Below are 26,936 nucleotides of genomic sequence, written 5' to 3'. Positions count from 1 at the left end.
AGTTATACAAGAGTTGGAATATTTGTCCATTATATTAATTTTTTATCCCCAACACCTAGAACACTGCTAACAAATATCAGAAGCTCAACAAATAATTGTTGCTTTTTATTTGAAATCTGCCCATTCTACATGCTAATCCTAAATAGCTATCATGATTTTTTAGAGTAACATTAATCATTAGGATAACTTAGTTTATGATGGATTTATAAATGTAACCATACAATTTCATATTTAAAGAATGTTTTCCTTTAATTCAGCCCAGCCTGCACCCTCTCCAATCTGGGACCCCTCGAGGGATGTCCGACTGCCTGTTTAGGCCCGATCCCAGTAGGATTGGGCCTAAACGGGCAGTCAGACATCCCTCTCACAATCCAGGACTGCTGGCTCCCAACTGCTCGCCTGCTAGCCTTCCTGATTACCCCTAACCGCTTCTGCCTGCCAGCCTGATCACCCCCTAATCACTCCCCTGCCAGCCTGATTGATGCCTAACTGCTCCCCTTCCAGCCTGTTTGCCCCTAACTGCCTTCCCCTGCAGGCCTGGTCACCCATAACAGCCCTCCCCTGCAAGCCTGGTCACCCCTAAATGCCCTCCCCAGCAGGCCTAGTATCCCCCAACTGCTCTCCCCTGAAGGCCTGGGTCCTCCCCAACTGCCCTTCCCTGCATGCCCGGTCGCCCCCAACTTCCCTCCTCTGCCAGCCGGGTCACTCCTAACTGCCCTCCCCAGCAGGCCTGATAGCTCCTAACTGCCCTCCCTTGCCAGCCTGGTTCCTCCCAACTGCCCTCCCCTGCTGGCCATCTTGTGGTGGCCATCTTGTGTCCACATGGGGGCAGTCATCTTTGACCACATGGGGGCAGCCATCTGTGTGTCGGAGTGATGGTCAATCTGCATATTACTCTTTTATTAGATAGGATTCTCTTTTATTAGATAGGATAGAGGCCTGGTGCATGGGTGGGGGCCAGCTGGTTTGCCCTGAAGGGTGTCCTGGATCAGGGTGGGGGTTCCCTTGGGGTGTGGGGCAGCCTGGGCGAGGGGCCTGTAGTGGTTTGCAGGCCGGCCACGCCCCCCGGCGACCCAAGCAGAGGCCCTGGGATCTGGGATTTATTTATCTTCTACAACTGAAACTTTGTAGCCTGGAGTGGAGCCAAGCCTTCTGCTCGCTCAGAGGCGGCAGCCATTTCTGTTGGGATTTATTTATCTTCTATAATTGAAACTTTGTAGCCTTAAGCGGAGGCCAAAGCAGGCCAGGGCTGCAGAAGCTTGGCTTCCTCCATCACTGGGGGCAACCCTAGTCTCCTGCCTTCTCCAGCTCTGTGGCTGCCACCATTTCTGTTGGGATTTATTTATCTTCTATCATTGAAACTTTGTAGCATTGAGTGGAGGCCTGGGCCAGCAAGGGCATGCGGAAAGCTTGGCTTCCTCCATTGCTGGGGAAACCCAAGCCTCCCTCCTGCTCTCTCTGTGGATGCAGCCATATTGGTTGGGTTTATTTGCATATTCCCTCCTGATTGGATGGTGGGCATGGCTGATGGGCATGGCTGGTGGGTGTAAGCAGAGGTACGGTCAATTTGCATATTACTCTTTTATTAGATAGGACTAGAGGCCCAGTGCACCAATTCGTGCACGTGTGGGGTCCATCAGCCTAGCTGGCGATCAGGGCCAATGGGGGCCTGTCTCACCCAGTCCCAACTGGGGTCAGTGGGGGTCAGCCATCTGGAGGGAGGGACCGTGGGAGGTTGGCTGTTGGAGCACACTGACCACCAGGGGGCAGCTCCTGCATTGAACGTCTGCCCCCCCCCGGTGGTCAGTGTGCATCATAGCGACCAGTTGACTGGTCATTCAGATATAACCATCACTTAAGCTTTTATATATATAGATATAAAATCATCATTATGTACTTTAAATATCTTACAATTTTATATGTCACTTATATCTCAACAAAGAAAAATAACCTTACTTCGTCATTTGATTAGCATCTAGAAATGTATTTCACCTCCATATTATAGTTAGAGACCTAACTGAAGAAAGAGATGCTGGGAATTGGGAAACAAAAATGAAGAGAGTCATTGAAGGGAGAAAAACAGAGACAGAAAAAGTAAACAAAGAAAAGAGAGGAGAAACCAAGATGGCGGTATAGGTAAACACCTAAACTGCTGCCTCGCACAATTTCAAAACTACAACTAAAAGACAAAATGTCTATCACCCAGAACCACGGGAAAGCTGGCTGAGTGGAAGTTCTACAACTAGAAGGAAAGAGAAAAGAGCATTGAGACGTGCACAAGCGCTGAAAAGCTGAGGTACGGAGGCGGGCGAATCAGGCTGGCGGTGGGCGACTGGGTGCACTGCTTTTTTCAACCTGAAGGGAGACAAGCTCCCAATTACTCCGAACTCCAGTTTCTGGGGAGGCGCTGGGGACCCAAATTCCTACGGGGAGAAGCTGGACTGTCTGCCATCGGGTCGGAAAGTGAGGGTGACTTTCTTGCAGAGGTGTGCCTAGCACTCATTGTTTACTGCGCTGGGGCATGGGACACGGGGACTTGGAAACGCAGAGACGGCTGACTGGCAGCCATCGCTGTTTGCCACGCCCTAGCCTAGTGACTCCCTGAGACCCTGCCCCACACAATCTACAAACCCACCCAAGCTCCACACAGCAGCTTTTGCATATAAATGGCCTGCCCTATTGCAGCTTAACCTAACAAACTGCAGCTCTGGTCAGACAGCTCCAAAACCTCCAAGCCCCAAGCAAAGAGGAGAAAACTGTAGTTCTCACTGTAGCTCCTGCTGGGTGGCCTCAGATAGTAGCTGACCTGCACCCCATTGGAGATCCAGAAGCTAGTGTATCTAGTGGTCAGTGTGAGATGACACCAGATTTCAACTACTCACATCCATAAGTGACACATTCAAGAGGCAGACTCAGTGAGCACCAAAGCCCCACTGAAACAAGTCCTGCCCCATAAGCGTGTCTCTAGCACAGCAGTTCTTCCATTATAGACACAGCGGGTCCTCACAGCCAATTGGCCTGTAGGTCAATTACTCCCAGTGACACCAACAACAATCAAGACTTAACTACAACAAGGCTGTACACACAGTCCACAAAGGGGTGCACCAAGAGTGTCCACCTCAGGTTAACTGGGAGGCCGAACCACTGGGCCATATAGGACACCTAGCACACAAAGCCACCCAACCAACTCAGGGAAGCAGCAAAAATGTGGAGACAAAGAAACAGATCACAAATGAAAGAAATGTAGGAAAACAAATGACTGGATATAGAGTTCAAAACCACGGTTATAAGGTTTTTCAAAATTTCCTAGAAAAGGCTGATAAATTCAACGAGACCCTCAAGGATATGAAAAAGGACCAACTAGAAATTAAACATACACTGACTGAAATAAAAAATATACAGAGACCCAACAGCAGACTAGAGGAATGCAAGAATCAAGTCAAAGATTTGAAATACAAAGAAGCAAAAAACACTCAACTGGGAAAGCAAAAAGAAAAAAGAATCCAAAAATTTGAAGACAGTATAAGAAGCCTCTGGGACAACTTCAAGCGTACAAACATCAGAATTATGGGGGTGCCAGAAGAAGAGAGAGAGCAAGATACTGAAAACCTATTTGAAGAAATAATGACTGAAAACTTCCCCCACCTGGTGAAAGAAATAGACTTACAAGTCCAGGAAGCGCACAGAACCCCAAACAAAAGGAATCCAAAGAGGACCATATCAAGACACATCATAATTAAAATGCCAAGAGCAAAAGACAAAGAGAGAATATTAAAAGCAGCAAGAGAAAAACAGTTAATTACCTACAAGGGAGCACCCATACGACTGTCAGCTGATTTCTCAACAGAAACTATGCAGGCCAGACGGGAGTGGCAAGAAATATTCAAAGTGATGAATAGCAAGAACCTACAACCAAGATTACTCTACCCAGCAAAGCTATCATTCAGAATTGAAGGGCAGATAAAGAGCTTCACAGATAAGAAAAAGCTAAAGGAGTTCATCACCACCAAACCAGTATTATATGAAATGCTGAAAGGTATTCTTTAAGAAGAGGAAGAAGAAGAAAAAAGTAAAGATAAAAATTATGAACAACAAATACATATCCATCAAGTGAATCTAAAAATCAAGTGAATTAAAAATCTGAGGAACAGAATAAACTGGTGAATATAATAGAATCAGGGGCATACAATGGGAGTGGACTGATAATTCTCAGGGGGAAAGGTTGTGGGGGGTACGGGAAGAGACTGGACAAAAATTGTACTCCTATGGATGAGGACAGTCGGGGGGAGGTAAGGGCAGAGGGTGGGGTGGGAACCGGGTGGTGGGGAGCTGTGGGGGGAAAAAGGAGAAACAATTGTAATAATCTGAACAATAAAGATCTATTAAATTTAAAAAAAGAGAGAGACTTGAATATGGGAAACACCAGGAATGAAGAAAAAGGTGAGAAAGGGAGAGACTAAGAACCAAAGCTAGAGCAAAATACAGGGGTACAGGGGGTAAGGAAGGGAGAAGAAAAGAAGGAAGAAGGTAGAAAGGAGAGGAGATGCTCAGAAATTCAGATTAGTCAGAGTTAATAACTTTTGATATTTAAGCTTACCTATTCACTTTGGATATAAGCATCAGAAAGGGTCATTAGTATTTTAAATATTGTACAGAAATGAATAAGCCACCAAAATTATTTAGCCAATAAACTATGTGTAATTGGTAATTACACATACATGTTACTTTCAGGAAGCCATCTTTGCTTTTCTCTAAATTCACATTTTCCCTACTTCTGTGCCTCTGCTCATACTATTTGACCATTTGAAAGGCTTTGCCCACCATCACCCCACATTCAATGAACAACAGTCCGTAAGTATTTATTGAGTACATATTATACACTAAATACTGTTCTAGGCACAATTCAAAATTTTACATATATTCTAATAAAAAGTATAAGCTGTTTTAATAACACATAATGAAAATGGACTATTTTAACAAAATAATCTACTAGAGTTAAAATGAAATTAATTGTTTATTCTTTAGTTAACCTTTTTCTTCACCTGATACCACAAGCACTTAAATAATCTTTATGGAAATAATGTACCTTATTTAAGAATTCCCCAAAATACAGCAAGGATATTCCTATGAGTCTAAGTCCTCTAGATCCTCCAAAGTGCAATGAATCTGTCATAATTCTAACTGCTAAATGTTGACAATAACACTTTGAAGCCTGTAATAACTAAGTGAAATAAGTTGGATAATAAAAGTTATTTGAACTTTCATTGACATAAAAATGGAATCACAAAGACATTCCCAAAATGGATAGTCATGCCTGGTCTTGATCAACCATGACATTACATCACAGGAGCAAGAACAAATGACTTCAAGATCAGCAGCGTGACTGTGATTTACGTAACTCACTTCTGCAGAAATTTGCATTACTCATGAAAAATATCACATGGAAGAGGAACTACAAATATTAAAACTGGAAATAAATGATGGCTGAGAAGGCATTAAAGAATAGTACTTTCTTTTAAAAGAACTGTGGAACTCACCGTACAGATATATTTAAAATAGAATTTGCAGTCACATTTAGGGAAATGTAACTACAAGTACAGATGCAAAAGGCCAGACACTTAGTAAGTATTGCTGCTCCAATATAGTCAATTATGAAATATGTTCTACTAAGTTATTATTATAGAATACAGAATCACAGCACCTTCACGTTGGAAGGAACCTTCTAAGTCATTTAGTTTGTTTCTGCTACCAAGGCAAGATTTCTTAGATGGTCAGACTCTGGCATAAATGACTACTGAAGAAGCACTCACTTTCCCACTGTTGGACAACTGTAGTTATTAGAATTCTTTCCTTATACTGAGCTGAAGTATGTCTCCTTTTAATATCTAGCAATCCTATATAATAAAAGCCTAGGTGGTGTCGTAGCCATAAGATGGTCACATGCACAGCGGAGGTGGGGCCCAGTGGCTGCTCCTCACGGTGAGGACTGGGGGTCCCCCAGCTCTGCGCTGTGCAGAGGAGGCTGGTCCCAGGTCTTGGTCGCCTTGCGTGGAGGAGGCGGGTTCCAGCGGAGGAGGTGGGTCGGGGCAAGGGAGGGCAGTTGTGGGCTATCAAGCCTGCAGGGGCAGACAACTGTGGGTGATCAGGCTGGCAGGGGAGGGCAGTTGGGAAGATCAGGCCAGCAGGGGAGCAGTTAGGGGGCGATCAGCCTGGCAGGCGGGAGCAGTTAGGGGGCTATCAGACTGGTAGGCAGGCAGGTGAGTGGTTAGGAGACAGCGGTCCCGGATTGTGAGAAGAATGTCCACGTATGTCGTTTGGTGGTTACGTCACATCTCCCATTTATAAAAAAAAAAAGCTCTGTCATTTCGACATAAGTATATATGTGCTTATGTTTTTTATTATTTATTTACCACAAGTAAAGGTCAGGAATTGTTATCTTTCTTTAAAATTTGTTTTACTGTTTCACTTCTTTACTGCTGTGTATGTGCTCCATGTGAGTGATGTAGGTTCTTATGTAGGTGGGCTCTGACTTACAGCAAAAATGGCGTTACGTCGTGCCATAGGAACAGATCTCCAATGTAACCCGAGGACCTACTGTATATAGGTTATTTATTTATTTTAGAAGGAAGAGAAGGGACCACAGATTATTTTTTAAATTTTTTATTTTTTTATTGATTTCAGAGACGAAGGGAGAGGGAGAGAGAGATAGAAACATCAATGATGAGAGAGAATCATCGATTGACTGCCTCCTGCACACCCCCAACTGGGGATCGAGCCCACAAGCCAGGCATGTGCCCTTGACCGGCATCAAACCCAGGACCCTTCAGTCCACAGGCTGACGCTCTATCCACTGAGCCAAAGCAGCCAGGGCTAATATAAAGGTTTTTAAATGCTTATCCACAAATCTGTAGTTGCCTTGTGTCAAGTCAGCAACTACAAGTTTGTGAGCAGCATCAGTCCATAGACCATAGTTGGGAGTATCACTCACTGCTTTTTTCATGTCTCACATTTTCCTCCTTCTTCATTCCTATAGGCCCTCCTCACATTTATGTCCAGATTTTGCAATAGCCTCCTAACTGCTTTCTCTGCACACTACTGCCAGATTAATCTTCTGACTAAATAATCTCACTCCTCTTAAGACCTGGAATCTTACCACTCCTTATAAGATAATATCCCCACTACTTTGCCTGTATTCCAGACCCTTTGTCATGTTAACGAAAAATCTGTATCTCCAAATATATTTCTAACTCACATATATGTATTCTCCATGTCAAATGAGTTGATCTCTGCAAAATTCCTCCTCCAAATCCATGCTTATTTCAGGATTTGTTTTCTTACACTGGATATTCTTGTCCTCTCTTCAGCTATCTCAAGCCCTGAATTTTATTTTTTGAGATAAAATTCACAGAACATAAAATTCACTATTTAAAAACATACAAGTGGGTGGCATTTAGTATATTCTTAAAGCTATGCAACCAACACCTCTATCTAGTTCCAAAACATTTCATCACCTCAAAAGGAAATCCTGTACCCATTAAGCAGTCATTCCGCCTCCCCTTTACCCCAGGCCCTGGCAACCACTAATCTGCTTTCTATTTCTTTGGATGTATCTATTCTGGATATTTCATATGAATGGAATTGTACTTTGATTCCCTTCTTTATTTTTCTGTATATTTTTTAGCTGTTTGTTGTTTTGTTTTGTTTTCCTCATAAGGTTACTCTGTCAATCCCTGAACTTTTGAAGTCAAATTCAACTCTTCCCTCTCTACAAGGTTTTTCCAGTGTATATTCTATTCTCTATGCCACACTGATCTTGCCATTCTCTGAATTTTTGTAGCATTTTTCTGCCTTACTAATTTTATTCTTTAATCATATACTGCTTTGAATTATTGGTTACAACAATGAAATTTACCTCTTTTTGATTCGTGTTAGGTTATAAACTCCTAGTTCTAGGAGCTTTGGTATCTCCCTTTGGGCCTACAACCTACTTGAACATGTGTGCAATTCACATATACAAATGAATAATAAATTAAGGGAATTAAAGTCTGGATCATCAATGAGAGCTTCAAAGTTGTTTCAGTTTTTTATACTTCCTTCTATCATGTTCTATCCTCCCTACCACTTGGCTTCTTTCTCTTAGTATTGTGTCGACTAGGGAAATTTTCAACCTTTTCCATCTCATGGCACACATAACTATTAAAATTCTGTGGCACACCAAAAAATACATTTTATTTTTTGCAGACCTGAGAAAAGTAGGTTTAATTTTGATGGATTTAAAAAATAATAATAGTAATTACCTACCCTTTTTGCTCCAAAGTGACTTTAAAAAAAATCAGGTGCCTATACTTGTATATAAGGATTTCTACTAGTCAGATGCAACCTTATTCTGCAATGTGACCAGTAAGATGCAACTCTATTATATGACCTATATATTTATGGTTCAAGACAGGGTATTCAGACCAGACAAAGCTATTGCTGTGTTCACTGTTGTCATTTTCTGTTTGATAATCTGGAAAAAGAGGTCAGTGCCCCTAACTAAAAAGTCAGGTATTGCATGTTTTAAAAATTCTTGCTTCATACCAGTGTGCTACTTGCAGCACACCAGCACACCAGTTGAAAATCACTGTCCTAGCAGGATATAAACAGGTGTGGCTGCAGGAGGATAATAGCAAGTGCCCAAAGGTGGAGAGGGTGCAAATTCCCTGCATTGATCTTTTGTTAATAGACTCCTACCTTGGTTCTACATCCACAGACGAAGGCCTACTAAATATGAGTGTTCAGAGATGTCACAGATCACATTAAAATAAAGGTTTATTTGCTTTGCTTTTATATGTAAATCAACTTCTTGGTATTTTGACTTGAAGGTGCTCATACACCTATCTCTATCTTGTAAAAGGAGATGAACTGTTAAATAATTATGATGATAATACTTGTGATTCATATATAAAATAGCTGGTCAATTAAATTTTTTATATATTATGACAAATTAATAGGCCAAAACTTGATAGTGTTTTATCTAACACTTAACAAAAAGTTTGAAAGGGAACTAGTTTTATTTGATGTATGAGTACTAAGTCTAAATAACATTTCATATTGTACATTACTGTGAACTTTTCTCCAGCAGTAATATTAAATAGAATTTGTTACAGTTCCCATTGGAAGCCTCCAAACAAGAATGTAAAACAGTGCTCTGGCCCTTAGGCCATTTAAAACCTGTTCTTCTGACCAGAACACCTAAACAGAATGCTGAAGTCTATAATTAACATTTTTTCCCCTTTCATATACCAGTTTGCCTCTTTAGAATAGCAAAATGTAAATGTCTTTTGGCATTAATTTCATATCATTATGTATCATTAAAATGTTATATAAAATAGAAATTAACATTTTAAAGAACGTTAAATGTGGAAATTCCTTAAAAATGTGGAGAATAGTAGCACTGAGTATCTCTTACAAGTGATACTGAAAAAGCAAAAGTCCTCAAAATTGTAAATTAAGTTAAAATATTTACAAAGTACTTATAATGCATCCATCCTCTGTGTTATAGACTGTGAATTCGGGAAGGTATGTAGTACATATACAATATTCATTCCTATACGTTAAGAATAAACAATTTTGATTGGTATACAAAACTTGTACATAAAAATTGTAAGATATGACAGTAAAGAAAATGTGTAATATCCACATTAGGTTACATTTCAGAGTTGATCTGTCTTCTGTTTTACTTCAGTTAAGATTAAAATTAGTTTGTATTTTCTGAATTTAAAAGCTGGTGACCAGGGTAAATATTTCACACACATGTTGTATGACAAAGGAAATCAATCTGACATTTAAAAACTGAATGTGTAATAATAAAAAACAAATAATTTTGTGTACATATTGTGCTTTGTTAGGATCAAAGAGTATTCCAGCAGGCATAGTGGAATACACAGCATGAATCCTGTGAATGGCCTAAAGACACAACCAGGCCAACATGCTGAGCTCAATCACTTAAGTTATCTTCTCACCTGTTACAGAGCTGTGGTTATTTGCCTACCTAGTGCTAGGTGCTGGTTCACCTACCCAGTGTTGTGTAGTCTCAATTCTGAAAAGCACCTGTCTCACTATCTGTAAGGCCATGTTTCCAGGTAGGCAGATATTGTTTCCCATATGAGGATATTTGGTGCTGAGAAGTGAGTGGTCGTTCAATAAGTGTATATGGAGTTTGTGGTATTGAATACCCTGTGATAAAATTTACAAAATTTGTAAGTTTTGGTTATATATGCACTGAGCTGCCTTGTATTATTCCATGTCACTCTATATATGAAAGTCAATTCCATTTTACTTCATATAAGTTCCTTCAAAATTTATTTTACTTATCTTTTTCCCCAAAAGTTTCATGTTCAGAATTTATTCTAAGTGGTCAATAAGATATTTTCTGTAAATTTAAAATCAGAATGGAAATGGTAGTTAGATAATTTGATTGTAAATATAGAAGTTGGAAATTGCTATAAAATTAATTTGACCAAAGGAGGGTCATTTGAAATAGGATCTTGGTCTCCTTTTATTCAAATATTATATTCTAAATATGGATAAGTTCTTAAGAGGCTCTTAAAGGAAAGTAGATAACTTTATTTCCCAAGGGGAATAGGGGCTTTTAGAATATATATTTTTTAAATTTCCTTATTGATTAAGGTATTACATATGTGTCCTTATTCCCCCATTACCCCCCACCTCCCATTCATGCCCCCACCCCCCTGTTGTCTGTGTCCATTGATTAGGCTTATATGCATGCATATAAGTCCTTTGGTTCATCTCTCCCCCTTACCCCTACTGTCCCCTACCTTCCCTGAGGTTTGACGTTCTGATTGAAGTTTCTCTGTCTCTGGATCTATTTTTGTTCACCAGTTTATGTTGTTCATTATAGTCCACAAATGAGTAAGATCATGTGATATTTATCTTTCTCTGCCTGGCTTATTTCACTTAGCATAATGCTCTCTAGTTCCATCCATGCTGTTGCAAATGGTAAGAACTCCTTCTTTTTTACTGCAGTGTAGTATTCCATTGTGTAGATGTACCACAATTTTTTAATCCACTCATCTGCTGAAGGGCACTTAAGCTGTTTCCAAATCTTCGCTATGGTGAATTGTGCTGCTATGAACATAGGGGTGCATATATCCTTTCTGATTCGTGTTTCTAGTTTCTTGGGATATATTCCTAGAAGTGGGATCACTGGGTCAAATGGGAGTTCCATTTGTAGTTTTTTGAGGAAACTCCATACTGTTCTCCACAGTGGCTGCACCAGTCTTCATTCCCACCAGCAGTGCACGAGGGTTCCTTTTTCTCCGCATCCTCCCAGCACTTCTCATTTGTTGATTTGTTGATAATAGCCATTCTGACAGGTGTGAGATGGTACCACATTGTTGTTTTGATTTGCATCTCTCTGATGATTAGTGACTTTGAGCAGGTTTTCATATGTCTCTTGGCCTTCCTTCTGTCTTTCGAAAAGTGTCTATTTAGATCAGTTGCCCATTTTTTGATTGGGTTGTTTATCTTCTTTTTGTTAAGGTGCATGAGTTCCCTGTAAATGTTGGAGATTAAACCCTTATCGTTGATATCATTGGCAAATATGTTCTCCCATGCAGTGGGCTTTCTTGTTGTTTTATTGATGGTTTCCTTTGCTGTGCAAAAGCTTTTTATTTTGATGTGTAGTCCCATTTGTTTATTTTCTCTTTAGTTTCCATTGCCCAAGGAGCAGTATCAGTGAAGAAATTGCTTCGGCATATGTCAGAGATTTTTCTGCTTATGGATTCCTCTAGTATTTTTATGGTTTCCCGTCATATGTTTAAGTCCTTGATCCATTTTGAGTTTATTTTTGTGTATGGTGTAAGTTGGTCTAGTTTCATTTTTTTGCATGTATCTGTCCAATTTTCCCAACACCATTTGTTGAAGAGACTGTCTTGACTCTATTGTATGTTCATGCCTCCTTTGTCAAATATTAATTGAGCATAATGATTTGGGTCGATTTCTGGGTTCTCTTTAAAAAATATTTTAATGGGATAGTTCCAGTAAACTTTGCTTTAAATTTTTATGTGCAAATAATCCTATCTAATAAAGAGGGAATATGCTAATTGACCATCACACCCTCACAAATGTGGCGGTGCCCACAACCACAAGATGGTGGCGCCCAGTCCCCTCAGCCCCACGCACCTTCCTCTGGAGTCCTCCATTCCCCTCAGCCCCCCAGCCACCCAGGGCCTGCCCGAGGCTCAGGCAAGCCTTGGATGGTGGCTGCCCAGCCGATGCCCGAGGCGCAGGCAAGCCTCAGATGTTGGCTGCCCAGCCGCCCAGGGCCACCCGAGGCTCAGGTAACCAGGGCCGGCTGAGGCTTGCGCTGCCAGCAGTGGCAGCAGAGGTGTGATGGGAGCATCACCTTCCCCTGATCACCGGGTCACCTCCCACCTCTGAGGGCTCCCAGACTGTGAGAGGGGGCAGGCCGGACTGAGGGGCCCTCCCTCCAGTGCATGAATTTTCATGCACTGGGCCTCTAGTCTCTCTATATAAAACCCTAATATGCAAATAGACCGAATGGCGGAACAACCGAACAACCGGTCGCTATGATGTGTGCGCACGGAACATGGCGGGCATTGGCCACAGCGGGATGGTGGAGCAGGTGAGTGGGGGCACCAGACCAAGGCAGGGTACTGGTTGCTGTCATCAGGAGAGCCTCCGGTGGTTACTGAAAATTCTTGCTCTTTCCTGCCGTGGTCCCACCAGGTGCTTGTACCTGCTGCCAGCGCCAGCCCTGCTTGCACCCACTGCTGGCGCCAGAGCTGCCACTTGCACATGCTACCAGCCCTGATCGCTCGACACTGTCAGCGGTGTGAGTGGCGGCTGCCGGCCCCGATCACCCCTCAGGGCTTCTCCACCTCCTCCTGCTCCTAAGGGGTGATCGGGGCCAGCAGCCATCTCTTGCATCCACTGCTGGCACCAGCCCCACTTGCACCAGCAGCCAGTGCCAGAGCTGTCACTCGCACCCGCTGATGGCACCAGCTCTGCTCTTACCTGCTGCTGGTGCCAGCTCCAATCACTCCACACTGTCAGCAGGTGTGAGCAGGGCCGATGCCGGCAGCGCGTGGGAGCGGGGCTGCCAGCAGACAAGGGATGAGGGGCTGTAGTGGGAGGGCTGTGCGGGGCGCAGAGGATGGGCCAATACCTGCCCCTGTGCCCACCACAGCCTCGCGGCCCACAGTTCCTTTCAAGGTGCACAAATTCGTGCACGGGGCCCCTAGTATTTTATAAAAAAAGTTATGAACTAAATTGACTTGGATAGTTCACCACTTAAATGCATCTACTGTAGTGCATTACTAAATAAATAATCATTTTGCAAAATGAATAATTACCTTGTAATTTGGATTTTCAAGAACAATGATACCTTATCAACAAAGGATGCATTCATCCTACCTCCTTTGTTAATAACTTTACTATATAGAGAGAAATAAAGTAATGTAATAAATACATCAATATATATAAAAGCCAAGTGACTGGAACGCCGGAACGACTGGTTGCTATGACGCACACTGTGGCCGGCCAACTGGCCTGATTGGGGAGCAGCCCCTCCCCCCAGCCAGCCCTGGCCAAATAGGGGACGGGGCCGGCTGGCCAACTGCCTATGGCCCCTCCCCCTGCACTGGGCCCACCCCAAATGCCCCCCCCCCAGTCCTGATTGGCGGCGGGACCAGCCGGCCAACTTCCCACGTCCCCTCCCCTCTGCTGGCCCAGCCCGATCGGCCCCCATCAGGGCGGGCCGGCTGGACCCCACCCATGCATGAATTCGTGCACTGGGCCTCTAGTTATATATAATATACAATACATAACATATACATATACCCTAAAATAATAAGAAGAAATTGACCTAGCTGGCTTGGCTCAGTGGATAGAGGTCAGCCTGCAGACTGAAGGGTCTGGGTTCGATTCTGGTCAAGAGCATATGCCCCAGTTGCGGGCTCTATTTCCAGTGAGGGACAAGCAGGAGGCAGCCAATCATTGATTCTCTGTCATCATTGATGTTTCTATCTCTCTCTCCCCCTCTCCCTTTCTCTCTGAAATCAATAAAAATATATTTAAATAATAATAATAAGAGATCTAGGAAAAATAAGGACACAAGTTTTCCCCTATGGCAGACATAATTCAAAGTTAGGCACTTAACTCCATGTTAGCCTAGCAATACTGTCTAGACACAAGGCCTGGGCCTGACTGTGGCCTCCTCTTAGTTATCTTTCCCACTAACGCTGTTGTTAAATCTAGATAATAATAATCGTAAACTCCTGGAGAGATGTAATTTGTCTGTCTTCTTCATTGCTTTATCCTCCTTCTCTAAAACAACTTTTGGCACAAAATAGGAGCTCAATAAATATTTCGTGAATAAATAAATCTAAAAGGATCTTCTTAGACTTGCTCATATCAAGTTTGTGTTACCCACAAACAAATTCTAAGAGCTATAAACTGAATTTGTTAGTTTGGTTTGCCTTGAGCTATATTAAGGATTAAATCATCAGAAATAGGGGGGCGGGGGGAACATCCCGGCTGGTATGGCTCAGTGTTTGAGCGTCAACCTATGAACCAGGAAATCAGGGTTCATGGTCAGGGCACATGCCTGGGTTGAGGGCTCAACCCACAGTGGGGGGCATGCAGGAGGCAGCCAATCAATGATTGTATCTCATCGTTGATGTTCTATCTTTCTCTCTCCTTCTTCCATCTTTTTGGAAATCAATAAAAAGAGATTTTTAAGAAAAAGAAGAAGAAGAATGGGGGAGGCAGAAAAAAGAGAGAATTAGTATCCCTGATATAAAATTTCTTAGAAGTTTTTAGAACTTTGTTTTCATTTAGATAGTTTACTCTAAAGTCATCAGGCTGATACAAGTTGTTAAAAAATAAAATCCCAAATAAAGTGACAAAAAAAATGTAACCTGAGTCAAAGGCAAACTACTTTATTTTCCCTTTGGGATTTCTAAAACAATGCAACAGGGAAAAAAAGAAAAAAACAATTAATTCAGAGGCTATTTCTGCATGTGTTATACACATGTGTGCATTTGTGTAGATATATTATATAGACAGATAGAGAAATAGATAGATGTAGATATATAGGTATATAGATATAATAGAGGCCCAGTGTATGAATTTCGTGCACTGGGGTGGGGAGGGGTCCCTCAGCCCAGCCTACGCACTCTAGCAATATGGGGGATCAGGCCTAAGCTGGCAGTCAGATATCCCTCTTGCAGTCTGAGGCTCTCGCAGTCCAGGACCCCTCGCTCCTTACTGCTTGCCTGCAGCGGAAGTGGGAGAGGCTCCCGCCACTGCCGGTGTGCTTGCCAGCTGTGGCCCAGCTTCTGGCTTAGCGGCGCTCCCCCTGTGGGAGCACACTGACCACCAGGGGGCAGCTCCTGCATTGAGTGTCTGCCCCCTGGTGGTCAGTGCACGTCATAGTGACTGGTTGTTCAGCCGGTCATTGCTCCATTAGGTCGATTTGCATATTAGGGTTTTATTATATAGGGTCTTTTACAATGTTCAGCCTAGTCAGATTTGGGGAAACCTCTACTCACTTGCTATTTTAAATCTTTTATTTTTTTAAATTGTTGTCACAAATTATATAAAGGCTTTATAATGACAATTTCTAGTCTAAGTTTACTCTCACAATGTTTCTGTATCAGCTCTTTATGATCATAAGTTCAGCATTCTGTCAAGAGTTGGAAAACCAAATAACTCTATCATGAGGTTATTTAATTTTATTTAAAAAACTAAAAATAATATAAAATAATATTGAATATCAATTGTAATTGAAAAAATTTTTTAAAATAAATTTTGAAATAAGAACATTTGCCTGGCTGGCATGGCTCAATGGTGAGCGTCAACCTATGAACTAGGATGTCACGGTTTGATTCCCGGTCAGGGCACATGCCCGGGTTGTGGGCTCGATCCCCTGTGTGGGGCGAGCAGGAGGCAGCCAATTGATGATTCTCTCTCATCATTCATATTTCTATCTCTCTCTCACTCTCCTTTCCTCTCTGAAATCAATAAAAATATTTTTTAAAAAAGAACATTTCAAATTCCTAACAGCTAATAAAGCAACTTTTTTCTTAAAATAGTAATTTTGGGAAAAGCATAGTATATATACATACTTTTCTTAAAAACATTAAATGAGGGTGACTTAAAAAAATAATTGGAAACTGTTTTAAAAAACCTGTTTGTCACTGTCTAATTATATTACAGAGAACACAGGCCCAAAGAAGTCAACGGAATCAAACCTTATGTATGGCTGAACAAAACTAAGAGCCTGTAACAGAGATGGGATATTTTTCTCTCCCAGATAGAGGCTGGTATAGCAAAGAGTAAATATGTGACATAAATTAATTATGAAGTAAAATTAGGTATAACGGAACAGAATCATGCAGTGTCTTATATTATCTTCAATGGCTTTAAGGGAATAAAATATCTAGAGGATTTTTAATGTGTAAGTTATTCTTTGCCTTGATTTTTACTGATCAGGGTCATAGACACACAAAAAAAGCTATAAGTGTATGTTTTTAATTATAGGAGTAATTTTACATTATTGGCTAAACTTTGGAAAAGATAAATATATAGGAACAACAAAAAAAGCCTTCCATAACCTCGCTCTTTTAATATAACTGTCATAATATTTGAATATTTCCTTCCAGATGTTTTCATATACATATGTTTATTAAGGTTGCAATCAATAGGGAATATACATTTTTATGCTACTTTTATTTTAACTTAGTATTTTCAGATTTTCTAGTTTTCTAAATTGTCATTGATAGCTGTATAACATTTCACCTAGTGATTACACCTAATTTACCTAACCATTCCCCTGCTGTTGAATATTTAAGTTATTTCCAAATATTGGTTCCTATAATTATGCTTTTATGAATGTTTTTGTGTATGGCTTTTCCTTTATATCCTCCTCTCTTTTGAAGAAGTCCCAGAAGTGGGGGTGAAGCATCAGAGAATGTGATATATTGCCCAATTGCTTTCTAAACAACCTGGACTAAATCATAGTGACTTCAGAGACATAGGAGACTACAAGTTTCTTCATTCCAGAAAAACAGAATTTTAAAATAAAAAAACAACAACCCACAACTATTGACAATCACTAGGAAGGCCATATTTTCTACTATTACTAATAGGGAATTAAGGTTTACAAATCCATATCTTTTAAGTCTGTTTAGTGTGAATCCCCTAGGGGAGGAGCATCCTTGGTGATCTTATAAAATCCAATCTTTGAAGTTGTACTCTTTGAACTTGGAGACTCAGGGTCCTAGCAACCATTCTAAGGTGAGAAGAACCATTCTAAGATGAGTGACACTTGGACTAAGAAGTGAGTCATCTAGCTTTTCTTGACACGAACATATCGACAATAACAATGAGCTTATTTAAGTAATAAAATGTCAAACTAATAAAGGTAATTTTACAGGATGATCCCAAGAGATTCTACCACTCGGCAGAATATGGCAAAGAACTTAACTATAGGCAAGGGTAAGGCCTACTAAAAATAATTCAAACTAAGTGTACAAACCAACGGACTCTGGGCTATCAGATTACCAGGGGTGGGCAAACTTTTTGACTCGAGGGCCACAATGGGTTCTTAAACTGGACCGGAGGGCCGGAACAAAAGCATGGATGAGTGTTTGTGTGAACTAATATAAATTCAAAGTAAAGGAGCGGAGGGGAGAGCAAGAGAACCGGATAGAACAGCCAGATCCGGCCCGCGGGCCGTAGTTTGCCCAAGGCTGGATTAGACGCAGAAATCATCTTGAGTGAGGGGTTCCAAAACAGTATACATCCGAATTTCCTGGAGAGCTTGTTAAAACACATCCCCATAGTTTCTGATTCAGCTGGTCTGGGGTGGGGCCTGAGAATTTGCATTTCTACCAAGTTTTCTGATGGTGTTGATCCAAGGACCACACTGAGAAATACTGCCTTAGATTATTTCTGTATTGTTATTAAAATATTCATTGAGTGCCTATATGTGCTATCAGCTAGAGATAGAAAGAAGAATAAAACCCAGTCAATACCTGTTTCAAGAAACTGATAATCTATATTTTTTGTAGACATTGTACTACTTTAGTCCTAAAAATCAACGATTTGGACCTTGCTGAAAATAGTTTTAAAATATGTTATATTGCCTTAAATAAAGCCAGGATGTTTCTAATGAGTTCCAAATGCTTTAGGAAAATATGTAGTAATCCTACATTGGCAAATGCCTGGGTATTTTCTTCACTCTTCTGGATTTTATTGACATATGCAAATAATTTGTTAAATTATCTTATTCATTTATATACACACCATTCATATGTTTCCTCTTTCATAAACTCTATCCACTGTATAAAACAAGAGAAAGAACTTATATAAGTACTTTTCTATTTGCAAAAACTTATTTATATAAGTGGTTATCAACTGACAGAAAAGAACAACTTTTAGTAAGGTAAGATTTTGAGATTTTGTGCTTTAGATTCAGACTGTAACAATACTATGAAAAAGTGAGTGACAAATAAGCAATATGCTTAGTCATAGGCATGTGGTGTCCAATACCTAACTGTTAAACACTACCTATCAGCTGATTCACAGAATTAATTAACTTGCTTTTGAGGTTGCTACTAAGCTTCTATTTCTTTCTTTTTAAAAAAATATATTTTATTGATTTTTTACAGAGAGGAAGGGAAAGGGATAGAGAGTTAGAAACATGGATGAGAGAGAAACATCGATCAGCTGCCTCCTACACATACTGGGGATGTGCCCGCAACCAAGGTACATGCCCTTGACCAGAATCAAACCTGGGACCCTTCAGTCTGTAAGCCAACGCTCTATCCACTGAGCCAAACCGGTTAGGGCCTACGCTCCTATTTCTGAGATGTGTTGGCTTGCCATAACTATTTTTGGCAAAAAATAAAAAAAAAATAATGCATATATGACATTTTATGATCTGTAGGTTTTCCAAAGCATTAAGTGTTATTTATAGGGTACTTTTTTTGATGAGATTTAAAGAGTCCCCTCATTTCAATTTATCAGAAAGCTACTTTAAAAGTCTGGAAGAATTAACTCATGTAAAGACTAGATAATTTGTCTAACATCACAGAGAAAACAGAAGACACAGTGAGAGATAATATTCAGATAATTGATTACATTAACCAACATTAACCTTAATTATGATAACATTTCATAGGTAAATTGATGTTTGGGAAAAACAACTTGATTTCTTTGAAGGCAAAAATGATTCAAGAACGAATTACAACTTGTGTGTTGTTGTTTTTTAAATGATTTCAGAGAAGAAGGGAGAGGGAAAGAGAGAATCACTGATTGGCTGCCACCTGCATGATCCCCAGTCGAGCCTGCAACCCCGACCAGGAATCGAACTGTGACCTCCTGGTTCATAGGTCAATGCTCAACCACTGAGCCACACCAGCTGGGCTCAACTTGTGTTGATTTTAAAGATAAAAATAAAGGCATTTGGGGAGAATATATTCTTTTCTATCACTATTTCAAATAGCTATTTTCATATTTTATCTCATGAAGGTTGATTTATGGAGAAACTGGGACATGAATTGCTTTCATTTTATTTTTCCTTCTCTTTCAAACAAGAGTGTTTTCTATCCCTTAATTAAAGGCCTCGTTTTCAGGCAGCAAGGAAACAAGGAACTAACTTCTCAGATTTTTGCTGATGGTGATTTAAAGAATTAACCTTGCTAGAAATACTAGCATTTTGAAAGTGGACTCCAAACTTTCAAATGACAAAGACAGTTTTAGAGATGGAATGACAGCCAGTGAGGTGGGGGTCAAGGTTAAGGGGTTCTTTGTAGTGTTTCATCATTGCATTCTGGCAGTCTGACAGGTATGTTTCCCCATTGCATTCACTATAAAGGAAAATTTATTCCTTAAACATACAGGATAAGAATATCCTCTTTCTATTCACTTTCCCAGAGGCAACTTATAGAGCCAGGGAGAATAACAGTGCTAAATGGCAACTTTAGAACTTAAAGCTATTCTAAAATTCTATGAGGTCATCAAGGAGCAGGGTAAATTCTTAGAAACCAACCTTATATTTTAGTTCTATGCACAGTAACTATGCAACCTGCTGATTGTGGGAGTTGAACATACAGAAATCTCTTACACTCCTACTCAGGGTATTTCCCTATTTTTCTACCTCCCTCATATCTTCTGTCTACTTATCTATGGTAAACTGTGAAGGACTTCTTACCCTGGGTTTATACTAATCTGAACTCTTCTCAAAAGGTCAGGAAATATGTCTTAATTAGTCTTAACCACATTGTGTAATTCTCTTAGAGGAGTTCACAAATTAAACTTTTTTTAAATCCGTTAAAACTTGCAATGAATTTATTTTTTAAAATCAATGCAGTGGGGGGAAAATGTTCTCTAAACAGATATTGAATCCAACTGAACTAAATCATTATGTGATCTAGTTTAAATCCTGACAGCAAGGTTTGAAATCTCTATTTTAACTGATTATGTTACATGAATTGATGGCTTCATTTCTTTCCTTTATATCTGAGAAATCGCAGTAGGGAAAAGAAACTCATTGTCCCCAAAAAAGGTTTTCAAATTGAAAGTGACCTAGTCACTGGAATAGAAGGTAAAGCAATGACTCTGAGAAAGCACACGCTATACTATTAATAAAGTAGAAGTTAATGCCAATCCCCAGTTTGCACCTCCAAAGGGAAAGCCACAGAAAAATGGAACACTCACCTCAAGGCACTGGCCTAAGCCTTTCTGTGCCCTCTGCTTCCCCTTCCTTTTAGCTATGTCCATACTTGGGCTTTGTGGCCCTATATTCTAGGAACACAATGGGGTGCAGGCCTGAAACCAAGCCTCTGACTTTCTTGCATAGGGGACACTTCACAATAAAATGTATTAATTAACAATTCATAAGGAGAATTTATCACTTTTTAAGCCACTAAAAGCCTAATTTTTTGGTTATAGCTTATTGAAAGAAGACCCAGTTTTCACGATAAGCACATCATTTCATTTTTTAAGCAGCGACGCTACATTGTCTTTTGATTCTAAGAATCATAGCCCTCATTCTACACAAAACTTGCTCCTGGATAACATACAATAACTTCTCACAGGGTGCACCATAAATATAAACAAGGAATAGAACTTTATTTTTAAAAAAAGCACAAAAGGCGCCTTCTAGATGCATTAGACATACACTATTGACACAAGAGGATCCACACTGCATCCACTGTAAGACTCATAAAGATAATATCAACAAACCAAAAATAATTATTAGGCTGATTTTTATCCGAAGTAATCAGGTAATGATGACAATTTAAAATTGAATAATAACGAAATATTTCCACAAACATTTTGTAAATTGATCACCTCAAGGCAAGCATTATCTTCAGTTCATTCTTAACAATAATCTCAAAATTAGTGCCAGGGTGAACTATTAACATTTGTAAAAGAGTTATTTAGCTATAACATAGATAATCATAAAGGTTCTCTTTAAAAATATCAGCTCAATTATATTCAGGGCCAAGGTCACTTAACGTTACAAAGGCTTGCTTACAAAGTCTTAAAATCATACAAAAAACCCACGGTAAAATAACTGCAATGCTTTTTCCGTTTCACAGATGAGAAAATGGAGAGTTAGATAGAATAGTGACTTGCCCCGCTATAATAACTGAAACGGTTAAAAATATAAACATTCATATTCTGAATTAAATGCCCACTATTAAAATATTGGTTTGCATTGATTGTTGAAGAAAAATATTAAGATTATATAAACCCATTTTTTAAATAATTTAAGCATATACTATTATTGGTGATAGCTTTTGTCTTAATATCTGCAAAAGTTTTCCTCCAAATATGGCCTATTGTAGTGGTGCCGATTTCCTTTCAAGAACCTACTTAAGTATTTTAGGTAAATAAAAACTAAAACCTGACATTTTTATAAAATAATGTTTTATAAAACATATTCATATAACTCCTCCAAATCTACTTCTGTATTGTGATAAAATACAAATAGTTAATAAGAAAACCCCATGAAGATTACAAATAATCTTCAACTTAACATTTTATATCTAGAATGCCATGAAACTAACTGAAATGTAATATTGTGGGTCTATCTATATTTTCGACATGGTTATTAACAGATCTTATTTTTTAGAGTCAAATTAGATGAATTTTGAAGGAACTTTGTAAGCATTTTAAATCGCTGCCCTTTTTGTTGCTTTTCGGCTTTAAGAGGGAGGAACGGGACAGCTCAAGAGGTCAACTACCCTAATGTGGAGATCTACTAGGAAAAAACTAAGAAAAGCAAGTTAGAAATTCAGATTAACAATTTTTAAAGCAGGGGGCATATTTTTACACTTAAAACACTGGCGACTTAATCAAGTTTTCTTGATTTGTGATTCAAAAAAATCCTCTACGACGAAATTTATTTAGTGGAATCTTATGAGACCAAAAACTTGTTCCAGTACATTTGCCACACCTTATGACATATGTTTCCAAATCCGAATGACAATGAATTCAGCAGAACAACACCCACAAATTAGAATTACTAACATTTTTGTCCTATCCATTAGGCATATGTAGATCTTATAAAAGAAGCAAAAGTATGGGCCAGGATATATAAAACATTTGTAAAGTATTATTTTAACATATTTTCCCTACTTCACTATAGTCTCCTGTTATTAACAACCATTTTACAATTTGAAAACGAAGTGAAATGTATTAATACTTGTATATGCTTTCACAGCAATGCCTTTCACACCGCTTTCACACACATAATTATCTTGATAATTAAAGTTAGTGGCAAACATCCCTATTTTCAGAGAATTAACAGAATATAAGTATTTGTTTATAGTCCTATTACTTACTAATTAAAAGGAATTAGCCGTGATCAATTAATGCATTTCTAATGCATATTCCTAAAGTCACACTTTTTCTCCTGTATCAATTTTAATACACAGGGATAATGTAATTTAAATGTCACAGTGAATTTGAAATTATATTGTGATTTTTAAAAATTATCACTTATTATTTTTAAATGTAATTCTGAAATATACAAAAAACGAACATTTAGAAAACTAGTCTCTTCAAAGAAAATAGTGTATTTAACTATTAAAAATACCAATCACAGTACAGTATTAATTTTAAAAAGAAATTATAGCCCTGGCTGGATAGCTCTGCTGGTTACAGCATCACCCTGATACAGCAAGGTTGTGGGTTTGATCCCCTGTCGGGGCACATACAAGAAGCAACCAATGACTGCATAAATAAGAGGAACAACAAATTGATGTTTCTCTCTCTCAAATCAATTTTTAAAAAGATTTTTAAAAAGAAGTTATATTCCTTTAAATTTAAAAGAATGAAAAACAGAGTGCCCCAAAAAACTTAGCCTGGAGTTCTGCAAACCTTTATACTTCACTGATGCCATGCTTTTTATAGCAGTTCTTGTAAAAGCTAGAAACAAATATGAAAAAGTTTTTATTTTAAAAATTATATCATGAGTTTTTTCCCCCAGTGAGTTGCAAAAGATTGAGTAGTCACTAGTTGATTCTAAGATCTTTTAATTTAAGATTTAATTATTAGCAAGTGAAATATCAAATATCATCTCATTTAAATAAAGGAGAAAATTATGTGAAGTACACAGTACGACAAAAATGAATGGTTTTGTAATAACTTCACTTTTGGGCTAATACAATGTCAGTTTAAAATCTTTGTATATTAAATAATACTACGAAATGTATTAACTTTAGAGTGAATCTGATTTAAAATAGACAACACAAAAATTGTTTTACAACTTGAGCGGGATCTTTTGAAATATCACTCCAAATGCTAACTGGTAGCATCTAGGAGTGTTTTCTATAAAAGTTTAATAGGAGTGGAAGGTATTTCCTTAAGAGAAAAGCCACAGTGAATGTCTATGTCAGCCTCTACCCAGAAGGGTTTTCTAGATCATTTAGCATCACCAGGTTGGTTCTGCTTTCAGTCAGCGATTGATTACTTAGCTATAGACAGGAAGAGTACCACGGAGCATCTGAGATCTGTCGAAGATCTGCCCAGGTCTTTTTTTTTGTAAAGGTACGTTAATCCTTGTTCTCTCAATAACTCCAATTACCATTTGTTTCATGAATGATAAAAGCATTTGACATAAAATAATGTACTTCAGAATCAAGGTTCTTCCATCCAGCAATGGGTTTCACACAACTCAGTTCATCATCTTGCCTGGTTTTGTTTTCAGATGATAATTCACACAAATTAGTTTTACATTTTGTCCCCAAACTTGAAAGGAAAAGAAGAAAAACTTTAGCTTCTTCAAGACAGACTTTTTTTTTTTTTTTTTACTTTACTCTCCTGAAGTAATTGACACTAGAGTTCCCCAACCATTATCCTCAGACTCAAGTGAATTAGATTTTCACGGTTAAAATAAGAGCACAGCACAGCAATAGGATCACCATCATGATCATCTTGCGAATTTTGGACACATCAACCACACATTTCAACAAAATTCAATTACAGTGAGCCGACTCACCTAAGCCCTGGGAGTTAACAAGGATTAGAAATGCAGCCTTCTGATTCAGCAGCAGAGGTAAAAGGCCCCTCTTTACCTAACTGACCTTATATAAAAGCAGCAGATAGGTTACTCCCAGTTTCTGCCTCCTTACCTAGGCTCCTCCCCAAAGACCAAGGCATAAAGTACCACGACTACACACCCACCTTGCACCCCTACACGGAGGGCCACGGCTTCCGTGAAGCACCCCACCGCTACCTACCTCGGCCAGGCTACACAGTGCTGCGGGCACCAGTGGGAGCCCACGACACCCTCACGCTCCCTGTCCGAACCCGGGGTGGGGGAGGGGAGCCGCACTCTCCATCCCTGACGACGCTGGGGACCCCAGCCCACACCTCCAGACCCCCACTCGGCTCAGGGCTAGCAGAGTGCTTACGGGGCACCGGGGTGGGGGACCCCAAGGACGCCCCTCGCTAAACTGTCACTACGACTCCACACAGCGACTTGTCGTCTGGGTTCTGCAAACCCAGCAGGACTCCACGGCCGCAGCACCGCCACGCACGGGACCCCGCGTTTCTGCCCCGAAGTTCTCCGCGAGCGGCTCCCGGACGCCGGCGCGCCTCTCCTCTCCGAGGCGGCTGGGACGTTCGGCCCGCCGGCCGCTCACGCCGCCTCGCGTGCAGCCCGTGCCTTTCTCCGCCGGGTCTGCTCGCGCTTCTCGGGACTTCTCAGGACGCGACCCTCAGCCCGGACCCACCAGCCCGGTCCCCGCGGGCCGCGACCCCTTCACCGGAGACCCCCTCCCAGCGACCCTCAGCCAGTCTCCCCGCTCTCTGCCCGCGCCTTCGGCGGGGTCGCCTCAGCCCACCGCCCTCAGTCCCGACTCTCCGAGTCCCGACTCCTCGGCGCGCCGCCTCCCTCCGGGTCCCCTCGCCCCGCGGCCCGGCGGCCGGAGTCCCCTCGCCCCGCGGCCCGGCGGCCGGAGAGCCGCGGGGCACCGGACTCTGACCTGTGGCGGCGGTGGCGTGGCGCCCCGCTCCGGTGTCCCGGAGGCTGACCGAGCGCCCCGGGCGGCGGCTCCGCGCGGGCTCGGGCTCCGGCTCCGAGTGCGGTCGCCCCGCCCGCCCGCGGCCGAGCGGGACCTGAGGAGTGGCGGCGCGGGCGTCGGGCACGCGGGCGGGCAGACGGGCGGGGAGGGAGCGGCCGCGGCGCCCGCCCGGCGCACAGTAGGGCCGCTCGCCGCCCGCTGCCTTTTCTGAGCGCCTACTCTGTGCCCAGCCGGGTTTGTTGCTCAGAACCGCCGCTGGGAGGCGGCCCCGAATGGTCCCATTTCACAGAGCAGGGCCCGAGCGGAGTTGAGAGATGCCGGGTCACGTCGGGGAGAGCCCAGGTGTGGGGTTCCGGAGCCCGCCCTGCCCCTCGGGCCGGTGTCTCGCCCTCCTCACGGGGGTCTGCGGGATTCCGTCCCCGTCGCCGTCGTTCTCTTCAATGACATTCTTTACAAAAAGATACTAAACCACACTTCGGATCACCTGTTGTTGTTTTAGTCTGATATCCAATGGTGCGACACACTTTCAAGGTCCCCCTTTTGCATTTGTGATTCACACAGGTAATCAGTCACTTAAAGCGACAGGGTTTTAGTTGTAATCATTAAAAGCATTTCTTAAACCCATGAACAGACTGTCTTTAATTCTTTGACAGTGGTTCTGACACTGAGGGACCCCGACCCTGGGGTGGGGGTGGGACGTGGCCGGTGGGAATCTCCAGCTTCCAAGTTTGAGAAACCTTTTGGGGTCATGCTGCCTCCTAAAAGTGCAGGGTAGATTGTGAGCAGCTCCTTTTCCTGCCGCTCTCTCCATCAGGACCCGTCCAAAGCGGGTGGCAGATGCCCAGTCAGAAAGCCTCTGGTCCTCCGGACTGGAGGCCTTACTTTCTCTGCCTTCTCCTGATCTCATTTACTGAACATCCTGTTCTAGGCCTGGCCCTCCTTGGGGAGGTGGAGGTGAGCAAAGTCCCTGATTTCAAGAAGCTTACCCATTACTTGCCCAAGATACTCTTCATTCTTTTAACATCTTAATTTGTTGCGGATGCCTACATCTTTTCCCTCTAGGGCAGAAGTTCCTCATTTGTAATTTGATGTAAATTTTTGTGAGGATGAGTATCATCACTTCAGCAAAGATTCAGAGCTTAAACTAATAAATTCATGTCTTTCCACTTGTCCCCTAAAATAAGAGGTGAAGAGCCATAGCCCTTTAGGGACTTCAGAGACCATTTTACCGACCACTGGAAAGCCCTGTTTCTTTGCCTGCCAGTTAGGGAGTCACGTTGACATGGCTTAACATTCTACACTCAGGCATAGAAGTGCTGTATGCATCCTACTTCTTTTTTTAAAAATATATTTTATTGATTTTTT

At 41.2% G+C, this 26,936-nt stretch overlaps 1 protein-coding gene across 1 annotated transcript in view; it reads right to left on the bottom strand.

Annotated features, from left to right (window-relative positions):
• Positions 1-25,795, bottom strand: part of PPARG (peroxisome proliferator activated receptor gamma) — a gene marked incomplete at its 5' end in the record, with an annotated part of 150,153 nt that extends 124,358 nt beyond the window's left edge. The window contains one exon of the mRNA XM_080675107.1: positions 25,533-25,795. The remainder of the gene's footprint in view (positions 1-25,532) is intronic.
• Between the last annotated feature and the right edge of the window lie 1,141 nt (positions 25,796-26,936).

This window comes from Plecotus auritus (assembly GCF_963455305.1).
Source record: "Plecotus auritus genome assembly, chromosome: 6".
In the NCBI taxonomy this organism is placed as follows: Eukaryota; Metazoa; Chordata; class Mammalia; order Chiroptera; family Vespertilionidae; genus Plecotus; species Plecotus auritus.
The sequence above is the reverse complement of the archived record's forward strand: the minus strand, read 5'-3'. Positions and strand labels throughout refer to the sequence as shown.